Source organism: Myotis lucifugus, unplaced genomic scaffold (assembly GCF_000147115.1).
Source record: "Myotis lucifugus unplaced genomic scaffold, Myoluc2.0 scaffold_146, whole genome shotgun sequence".
Classification (NCBI taxonomy): domain Eukaryota; kingdom Metazoa; phylum Chordata; class Mammalia; order Chiroptera; family Vespertilionidae; genus Myotis; species Myotis lucifugus.
The window spans coordinates 659,575-669,463 of NW_005871194.1; the positions used below are offsets into that span (position 1 = coordinate 659,575).

General features: G+C 56.3%; 1 long non-coding RNA gene across 1 annotated transcript in view; it reads left to right on the plus strand.

The window, feature by feature from the left end:
• The window catches only part of LOC106698190, a 14,467-nt gene that overhangs the window by 1,558 nt on the left and 3,020 nt on the right, over positions 1-9,889 (plus strand). The gene's annotated exons all lie outside the window — the stretch shown is intronic.

Here is a 9,889-nt window from a genome sequence, read left to right on the forward strand (position 1 = left end):
TGGACGGCTGCAGCCTAAAGGGAAAGGAAACGTTGCAGATGGCTCCGTCCGGGCGCAGTGAATACCTGTGACCCCCGGACACCCTGCCCTGGGTGTTCCTGTGTCATCACAGGCCGCGGACCCCCGGAAGCGCGCTCCGTGTGCGCAGCAGTCCTACGTGTGTGTTTCTCCCCACGGGGGCGCCTGTGTCCCCCCTCCCCCTCCCGCGGGCCCCTAGAACTGAAGACCAAGGAGCTTTTGGGTTTTCTTCGATTTTCTGTTTCCGGAGAGAAAGAGGGATGAGATGGACGGGAGGTGCGGGGAGGGAGGTGTGAAGCCTCCCTGTGCTCCTGGGGGTCCCCCCAGCCTGCGGGTCTCGGGTCTTGGGGCAGCAGTGGCTGTAACCCATGTGGGGGGCCTGAGACGGGGTGGGGTTCGGACCAGCGCCTGAGCCCCAGACGGAACTGCTGGCTCCTCTGGACTGGCTGGCTCTCCGAGGGGGGAAAGCACGTGGGAAGTTCCAGCCCCAAAGGGACTGGGTTCCCTCTCCCCCTTTCTCTCAAATCCTAACTTTCCCCCAACACGTCTGTCTTTAGTCAAGGCACAAGGGAGCCGCGAGTCAATACCTCAGCGCACCCCTAGAACGGCCTGCGGGCAAGTTCCTAGGCCAAGTCCCCCCCATGCCCCCTTCAATGCTCCTCTTTTAAAAATCTCTCCGACATCCTGGCTGAGGGTGCCCTCGCCTTTCGGACTTAAACATACAGATAGAGTCAGCGGGGACTCCAGGGCCCAGGGCCTCACTCCCCCTTCCCCCCCTCCCCCCAGCCTCCGCAGGGTGTGGGGTCGCACCTGCACCGCTGCCTCCCCTCCGGTCACCTCTCCAGTGAGGGTGGGGGGTGGGTAGGACCAGGGAGCGCAGCGACAGAAAGGAGCTGGATGCCCGGTTCCCCCAGGGGACCGCGGGGCTCCTTAGCGATGGCTTCAGCTCAAGCTGAAGGGACTCTGATTATTTGGATCTTTATTAAAAGGGGGAAATGCTGCCATCAAACCATGGAAAGGGAGAAACGCTGTTAGTAGCCAATTTCAAAGGTAACCGAGGGAAAGACAAGTGTCTGGTGTCTTTCTCGGCAGGACCGGCAGGCACCTCCGGCGGAGAGCGCCTCCCCGGTGTCTGGAACCTATGGATTAGGGACCAAACCCGGCGTCCTCCCAGCTGGGAGTTGGGTTCCCCTGGTGGGGGGCTGGGCCAGGCACGGGGCAGAAGCTGGCGCAGCAGCCGGGTTGCCCGCCCTCTGGTCTCTGCTCAGGCCGCTGCGCTTTGGCCCCAGGAGGGCCAAGGTCGGGAGGTCAGCCCCCAACTTTGGAATTTCCCCCGAGAGTAACATAGTTAGGGTGAGGGCTCAGGCCTGGGAGGGTTTTCCGAGCTGTAAGGTCACAGAAACTGCAGGGGGCGGGCGACCTCAGAGCCTGGGGAGACTGCCCTGGGCCTTGGAGAAGTCGGGGTGGGGGTGGGGGGCAGGGCAGACAACCCAGGACCACTATTTATTTCAAATTAAGCTCTGGTGCGCCTCCCCACTGCCTGCCAGCCTGCCCCAGAGACTGCCGCTCCGGTCCCTCTCCATCCCGGGAGTGTTTGCAGAGAGAAGCAAAGGTGTGTCTGCTGCCCTCCCAGCCTCCAGGAGACACAGCTGGGATTTTGAGAAAGCAGGGTCCCCTCCCCCTTTTCTTTCCTTCTGCCCACCTGTCATTCATTTATTTATTTTGATGAGTGTGAATTTCTGTCTGGTGTAGGAGGGAGGGACAGGCCTTTTGTATGTGTGTGTGTGTGTGTGTGTGTCCCCTCCTCCCTAGAAAATCTCGCTGTGTCCTTGTCACTATCTTCAGGACAAAGTGTGAGGAAGGACAGACTGTTCTGCTTCCCACAGAGTCCTGGGAGTGCACCGCCCCCCTCCCCCATCCCCTCACCCCCCTTCCCAGGTTGGCTGAAACCTGAGGGAAGCCCGAAGCCTGGACCAGGCAGGGACTGATGGCAAAACCGTGTCCCGTTGGGGTGCCTGGAAGCTCAGGGAACTCAGCTCTGGTTGGCAGAAGTCCTTTCAGTCTCATCCGCCTTAATGTCCATGTGTGACACATGACGGATAAGCAGTTCCTGGTATCATCTCGGGCCAGGGCTGTGTCAGATGCAAATATCAGGGCATCTATTATTCTTCAAAACCAAGATGGAGTGCGAGAGGGCCCTCCATGTAGGCGTCTCACCTCCTGGGAGCAATGGAGACACCTCCGAGGTGGAGGAGTTCCTCTCAGCAACCAGCAGAAAAGGTGGTGTCAGACCGAGGTTGACATCTCTGGCAGGAAAGGCAGGCAGGGTGGATGGTTTTGGCTCAGACCCACATGCTCAGCATCCACACCCCCTCCACCTCCCCCCAGGACCTGGCTCCAGCATCTCCTTAAAAGAGCCACATCCAGTTTCCGTTTGAGCCATAGATGCATGAGGCATCCTGGACAGCAAACCAGGTGCTTGCAAAGGTGCGAGGCGTGGAAGATGGAGGCTGTGCAGGCAGGGGGGGTGGGGGTGGGGGGGGGTGGGAATCGGTGTGTAGATCTGAGGCTGAGCCCCAGGTAGGACACAAAGTGACAGAGTAGAGTTCTGGGTGCAATGCGGTGGAGACATCTTGTCCTCTCCATCCTCTCTCGCTCTGTCATTCTTCCCCTTGTCTCCCTCTCCCAGTTAGCCCAACAGTCATCAAATATCGCTTGAGGCTTACTATGTGCCTGACGTCCACAGGGGACAAGCTCGGGGTCCCCGCTGTCATTGTCTCCCTGTCGATGTTAAATCAGAATTCAGCCTCCGCCACCCACGCTCTGCCCCGCCCTCTGGGCTCCCTGTTCCGGGACCCGCTTACTCTGCCTCTTCCATGGATTCCCCTTTTCTTGCTCTGAGGGAACGCGTGGGTCACAGAGAGCTGCCTCCCAGCTTGTGGCTCCATCAGAGGGGAAGGCCCCGCCTGGGGAGAAGTGGTCCAGGGACCCTGGCTCAGGGTCAGAGTCCTTCCCATCCCCTGGCCCCCCGAGGTGCCCGCTCTGCTCTCCCTGGCCAGGCAGTGCTGCTCTTCGCCTGAGCCATCGCTCCCACCCAGCTCTCCCCCTTTCTTGGTCCGAGCCCAGAAATGCCTTGTAGTGTGTGGTACACTTCACTCCCTCTTTGGGGGACATCTGCCAACCAGCACAGTGGTGATGACAGTTTCCAGATGATTTTCCAGGAGCAAAGAAATCTTCTGGGGGAGGAGAGAGTGGCACTGGCCCAACGCTGAGTGGGCTGAACACTGTGGTTCCGGAAGAGGCCCAGGGAGGCAGAGTTTTGCGGGGCGCCAAGATTTCTTTTTCCCCCTTTAGATTCTGCCCGAAGCAAAAGTCACTAATTGCTTTTTATTTTCCTGGCGCTTAGGAGGGTCTCCGGATTCGGACCCTCCTCCAGGAACTCGGGTCTGAGGAAAGCAGGGCTTCAGTGTGGCATCGGTGGGGCATTCGCCCCCAGACCCACCTTCCTGAGCCCAACTAGGCCTGAGACCGGCTTCAGCAACTCCTGGGTTAGTCTTGTCAGCCAAGATGCTGACCTGTACAGGGGAGGCAGAGGAGGGATGGGATGAGTACTCACCTACCCCCTCTTCAATCCCTGGGCGTCCCTTAGTCAAGCAGACCATGAGTGTGAGTGAGGTTGCCTTTGGGAGTTCAGGATGGGTTCGATGGGTGAAAAGGGGGAGGGAGTGTGCAGTACGAGTTGGAAGTTACAGAAGAGTCACAGTGATGAAACAGTCAATACTATCCTGATAACTATGTATGGGGCCAGGTGGGTACCTCAAGCAGCGGGGGGGCCACTCTGTAAAGTACATCCACTTTGCTGTGCATCTGAAACTAACACAGAATAATACCGAATGCACACTGTAATAGAAAAAAAACAAACACAAACACAAAAAACCCACACACATGAATGGGTTCAAAGAAAACATTAGTATCTTCTTTGATTCTGAAAAATCCCAGGCAGTGCTTCCTCAGGAGGGAAAGACTTATGGATGGGCATTCGTAAGAGCAGCCCTGACTCCTCGGGTCTCTTCCCTGTCCTTCGCAAATGGCCCATGGGCGGAGCTGGCCCCGTCCTCCTGTATGTATGCGTATACCGACTTGCTCCCCATCTTCAAGACTCTCCTTTCTCATGTGCGGGGGACACTTCCTCAGAGAGCTTTGTTTGCAGACTCCTCTCCCTTTCCAGGGAAGGGTGTCTTTCCCAGATCAAAGGAAACAGATGTTTTCCTTGAAAGGATGTGAGACTCATTCAGACTATGGAGTAAATGACTATTAAGGCTGAGTGTATGCTCAGTCTCGGAGGCAGCTCGACTTCCATGGGGGCTAGAGATCCAATTCAAATGCTGACCCCTCTGTGAAGACTGGAAGTCTCCCCAGGAACAGATGTGCGCTTCCTTCTCTGGGTTCTTACGTGTTTGTGCGTGCCTCTCTGTGCTGTCATGGTTCTTTGCGCCTATATGCTCGTCACTGAACTATCATCTCCTTGAGGACAGGAACACACCCCTAATCTCTGTGCCACATAGACCTTGCTAAGTAAACGTTCATCGAGGGAATGAATGACCAAAATGTAGCCAAAGCAATGAATATCTAATGGTAGATTACAGCTACCAGCACAGAGTGGGACCCCGGGCGGTTGGATGGGATGTCGTTATGGCTGCCCTCCACGTGTGCCCTGGAGATGGCTGCTTGTGCCGTTTAGGAGGGATTCCTTCCCTGGAACCCTCTTCTCAATCCCCTACCCTTTGACCTTTCTCTGTAAGAAAGGGCGTCGGAGCTGCGCCTTCAGAGAATATTTGGAGTGTTGGGTAGAAAGCTTTCAGATTGCCATCTTTTATACACGTCTGGCCTGGATTTACAGGTTTTGAGAAAACAATCAAACCACAAACTGAAATCATTATTAACATATCAGAACCTCTAAAAACCCCGGGACCTCGCTACCCAAATATACAATGACGATAAATATTTTTTTCTTCCCGTTTTTCTTGCTTGCTTTTCTAAGCACAAGGCGCAGGCCTTCCACGGAGGGGCCGCGGGGTGGCTGCCTGCTGAATGAATGGTGGTCGGGGGCTGTGGGATAGGGGGTGGGGGTGGGCACGGAGGAGCCGGTTATGACCTGGCTCCTCTAAGGAAGGCGTTTTCTTTTCTCTGCAAACGGAGCTGCTGTTTGTTTGGAGAAGGAGAGCTGTGGGTACGGAATTAGGGGGTGTCATGTGGGCTGCACGTGTGGTGGGAGCTACCTGAAATCTGCCGGCTAATCACTCCCAGATGGAGTCCCTCCCCCAGGGACTGCGGTCCCAGGAGCCCGAGTCCCCCCAAAGCTGCTTCTGGGGGCTGAGATTTAAAGGGAAAGAGAGCAAAACGTGTGTGCACGTGGACACGGCTCTATGATCTCTGGGGACTCTCAGGACTCTTGCGATGCCCCCTACACCTTTGTCAACCAGAAGCATTCGGAAAACAAGGTCAGCCACTGCCACCCCGTCCCGGGTCCCTAATTCCACACTCAGATCTATTTGGAAGCAGTGGAGGAGGAGGCGAGGCGGGGGGAAATGAGTAACGGGGAGAAACACTGGCTTCAGGAACAATTGAATGGGCTTGAGGGTGGGGTGGGCGGAGTTCACTGCTACAGGTCTTTTTTTTTTAATCTTTATTGTTGAAAGTATTACATAGGTCCTCCTTTACCCCCCATTAACCTCTTCAGCCCGCTCCCATCCCCCACCCCATTGTCTGTGACCATGGGTTATGCATATATGCACACAAGTTCGTTGGCTGATCTCTTCCCACCCACCTTCTCCTGCCTTCCCTCCGAGGTTCACCGGTCTGTTCATGCTTCTAGGTCTCTGGGTCTATTTTTGATCAGGCGGGTCTTCGTTCGGGATGAACTGTCTTCATTAGGGATGAACTGTCTTCATTCGTGATGAGCTGTCTTCGTTTGTGATGAACTGTCCAGGAGCCACAGCTTTCTGCTGCTCATGGGTGGGCCTTGCTGCTCAGAAGGGTGGGGCGATGCAGTGAGGGTCAAGGATGGGCATCGTCCTCCAGCCAATGGGCAGCCACCCATGGAAGGAAGGGGGGTGTCAGCTTGGGGAGGGGAAGCCTCTGGCTCGGCCTCCGTCTGGTCTGTTTGGAGCCTGTATTCCCCCTGCCTGTCCAGGGCCCCGCGTCCACTGCCATCACACGCGTGGTTCCCATCCCTTTGCCCCCATAACCCATGAGCGCCTGGACTCACTCATCGCGGTGCCACACGGTTCCGACTGAACATGAGGGGCGATAGGCGAGGGGACCTTGGGGTACACACCCTAGCCTCTCTCCTCCCGCACACACACATCACTCCAAACCACACGCGTTCCCCTGCTCTTGTGCTTTCCCACCCATTGCTGCAAAAACAATCCTGTTGCAAATGAATATTGCTTGCTGCTGCTTCCTGCCTCTGCTTCCCCAGTGCCCTCGCATCTAGGTATCGACTCTATTCTCTTTGCTTTTCATGTGCGGACGCAGGAGCCCTGCAAGTAGCGTGGAGCGAGCTCAAGGCCACGCCGTTGATGGGAGAGGCAGACCCAGCCCGGAGCTGGGGTGCGCGCCTGCCTCCCCCGTGAGCCCTGGCACACGGCACTCCTCGCGCTGCTGTCCCCAGGAGCTCTGGCTCCAGCGAGCCCACTCCCCCACGTTCCCATTGTTCTCCCTGCGCTCCGGTTGGGCTCGGGCTCCTTTGTGGGTCACGGGGAGAAACTGGGGCTCCGTGCTTTTGTGAAGCGTGTCTCTGATCTTATCGCCTCCCTTCTCTCCTAATCAGGACTTGGTCGCCTGGGTCTTGAGGAGCCGAGAACAGAGCGTGACTTGAACCAGGCACGGCCAACGTGTCTTCCCTGCTTTTCATGTCCTCTCGTCTGCCCAGCGGGGTTCGGCGCTGGGTTTGCGGCCCTGGTGCCTTGACTGACTTGGTTTCCCCGGGACACACTTCGCTCCAGTGTGTGTGGCGGCTTCTTTCTTCTGGGTTATGCGGCAGCCTTTTTACATCTTGATTGAGGCACGTCCGGATTTTCAAAATGACTGTGTTCTACCAACCAGACCTGGGATGTCACCACCCCCGCAGCCTGGAGACGTCCTTGGGGCCCTCCACTATCACCCCCTCCCTCTTCTTTTCTGCTTCTTATTAGTAAGAAGAAATGTTTGCAGAGCCCTTTGCAGAGGGCTCTTAGCCTCTGTGTATCACCCGACTCTCCCCCAGAAAACCTCTGCGGTTGTTCTTATCCTTCCCCCCATTGAGCAGATGAGAAAACTGAGATTTCAATCGGTTAATTCACCTGTCCACGCTCTCGGTGTTAAGGGGCAAAAACCGACACTGACAACAGCAGCAGGGAAACAAGGAGACAATGGCTGCCAACTCTTGGATGCTTGATGCTTAGCAGACCGAATGGGCTATGCCGTGACCATCCGTATTCCCCCGTGAGGGAAGCTATTTACCTGTGGCCTTACTTCTTTTTGGCCTTATGTCCTTTGGACTCAGTGTTTTATGGGGCGATGTTCACTCACATTTGGGAGGGACAGTCCCCATATAAGACTGTCAAGGGAGGATGCTGAGTTGGGAAGGAGAAGAGGGGGCTGTTGGGAGTCATCAGACCCAGTGGCTGTCTTGCCTGTGGCATAGGCCGTGGCTGAAGGGCTGGCCTGGTGACCTCAGGGACTGTCTGCCCCTCCCATGGGGGGCTGGCTGGGGGCCCTTAGAGCCATCCCCCCTCTGCCCAGACCCCCGATGGGTCGCCTGACACTGAAGGGCCATGGAGGGGAAAGACACGCTCTCTTGGGGAGGAGTCAAGATGAGAGCCCTCTGGTTGCCACCTGGTCTGAGTGGTGACAGCTCGATGGTGGTCAGCATGCGGGGAGAGGGCTGGGATGCTGGTTGAAGGAAGGAGGAAGCTGACAGGGTGGGCATGGGGGTGGCTGACGAGGCCGATGTCCTGTCTACTGTTCTTGAGCCAGATTAGAACTCGGCTGGACTCAGTCTTGTTTGCCCGTTAATTACCCTTGTATCATAGGTTGGGAAAAAATGAAAAAGGGGTGGGGGTGGGGTAAAGGCAATTGCTAGGGAGAGAAGAGTTCAAAAGAGAAAGGTCAGTTAGGTTAGTAGCGTGTTTTAGGGCCGCTCCCCGAGCCCGGATGCTCTCAGGGGAGCCGGGGAGCCCCATGGAAGGAGAACAAAGGCAGATTCACACGCCGGGTCTCCTGCCTCTGGGAACATGCAGTGCCTCCTAAGGATGACACGGAGCCCTTTAAAAACGCCCCACGCATTCACCCCACGAGCATCTCACAAAGGCTCCGAGAGGCCTGGCCCCGCGCGGGGCGGCTCCCCCAGGTGACCGGCTCAAGGGCACCTTCATTCCTGAATCCCTCATGCCACGCCCTGCGCAGGCCCCTGTCAGTCTTCCCTTTTGCAGAGAAACGCCACTTTGGGGACCCGACTGGGAAAAGGGAAAGCCACGCGTCCGTGCCACATAGTCAGACGCTCGCCTGGGCCGTCCCGGGTCTGCCTGCCACTGGTCACAGCTGGTCTCTCACTCTGTGGCCACAGAGGTTTCCATGGCCGTCATGAAGTGCTTTGTGTATTGGAAACTGTGAATAAAAAGGTAAGGGGAGGGGGAGGAAGGCTGCCCATCAAGCTCACCCAAACCCTCAACCTCAGACTCTTGGAAGGAAGCAGCTGCCCGAAACGGTCCCAGACGGTCTGCAGGGCGGGCAGGGACGGTCCCGGTCCCGGTCCCAGAGGCTCCGCTGGCTGCCACCGTGGAGGCCTTGGCTGCCCCGGCACAGGGAGGAGCGTGCAGATCCTTTTTAAGTTTCTGAAGGCAAGACGCTTCCTGCCTGCCGCCCCCTCACCTCGCTCCCTCTGCAGAGGCTGGCCCTGGCGGGGCTCCTGGCTGACCCCGGGGAGCCAACCCCAGCCTCCCTCTGGCCAGCCCTCACCTCTCCTGCCAGTGCTTATCTGGGGGAGCAGGAGTCCTACCTTTCAGATCCCCCCATTCCTGAAAGAAGGTATTGTTATTGTCTCAAAACTGCCCAGGTCAGGAACAAAGGCGGGCCCTGGGTCTTCTTGAGGCGGGATGCGATGGAATTGGCATTCCTCTGAAATGGCTGGTTATTACGGCCCATTTCTGCTAACAATTACCTGCCAACACCGAAAGGGATCGGACTCCTCCGGGCTCTTGTTCGGTTTTCCTCTTCTCTCTTCCTTTCTTTGTGGAGCCTTCAAAAAAAAAAAAATTGGTGCACATTGGAGTTGAGATTTAGACAGGTCTAGTGTATTTATCTCCACGACGCATGTGTAAATCTGACTGGACAAACAATTATTTTCTATGGGTGTGGTGTGTGTGTGTGTGTGTGTGTCCGTTCTTGAGAAAAGAAGATAATTTCTTTCCTTTTATAATCCAGTTGTCTCTTCTTGAAAACGGGATTGTAGGAAACACAGAGAGAGTATGCTATGGTTTGTTTCCAAGTAGATTTAGTGGTGTGTTTTTTCTCTGATTTGAGCAAATGCCTTGCACATAACCGATGCTCAGAAAGCATTTGTTGAAAGGAATGGCACCTGCCCGGCTTGATCTGCTCAAGTGGAAGTTGGACAATACCCTGGAATGGCTTAGGGCAGTGGTCGGCAAACTGCGGCTCTTGAGCCACATGCGGCTCTTTGGCCCCTTGAGTGTGGCTCTTCCACAAAATACCGGCTTCTGCGCATGGGCCACGAAGTTTCAATCGCACTGTACGTGTGCGCCCACACGTGGTATTGTGTGGAAGAGCCACACTCAAGGGGCCAAAGAGCTTAGGGGGCAGGGAAGGTGTC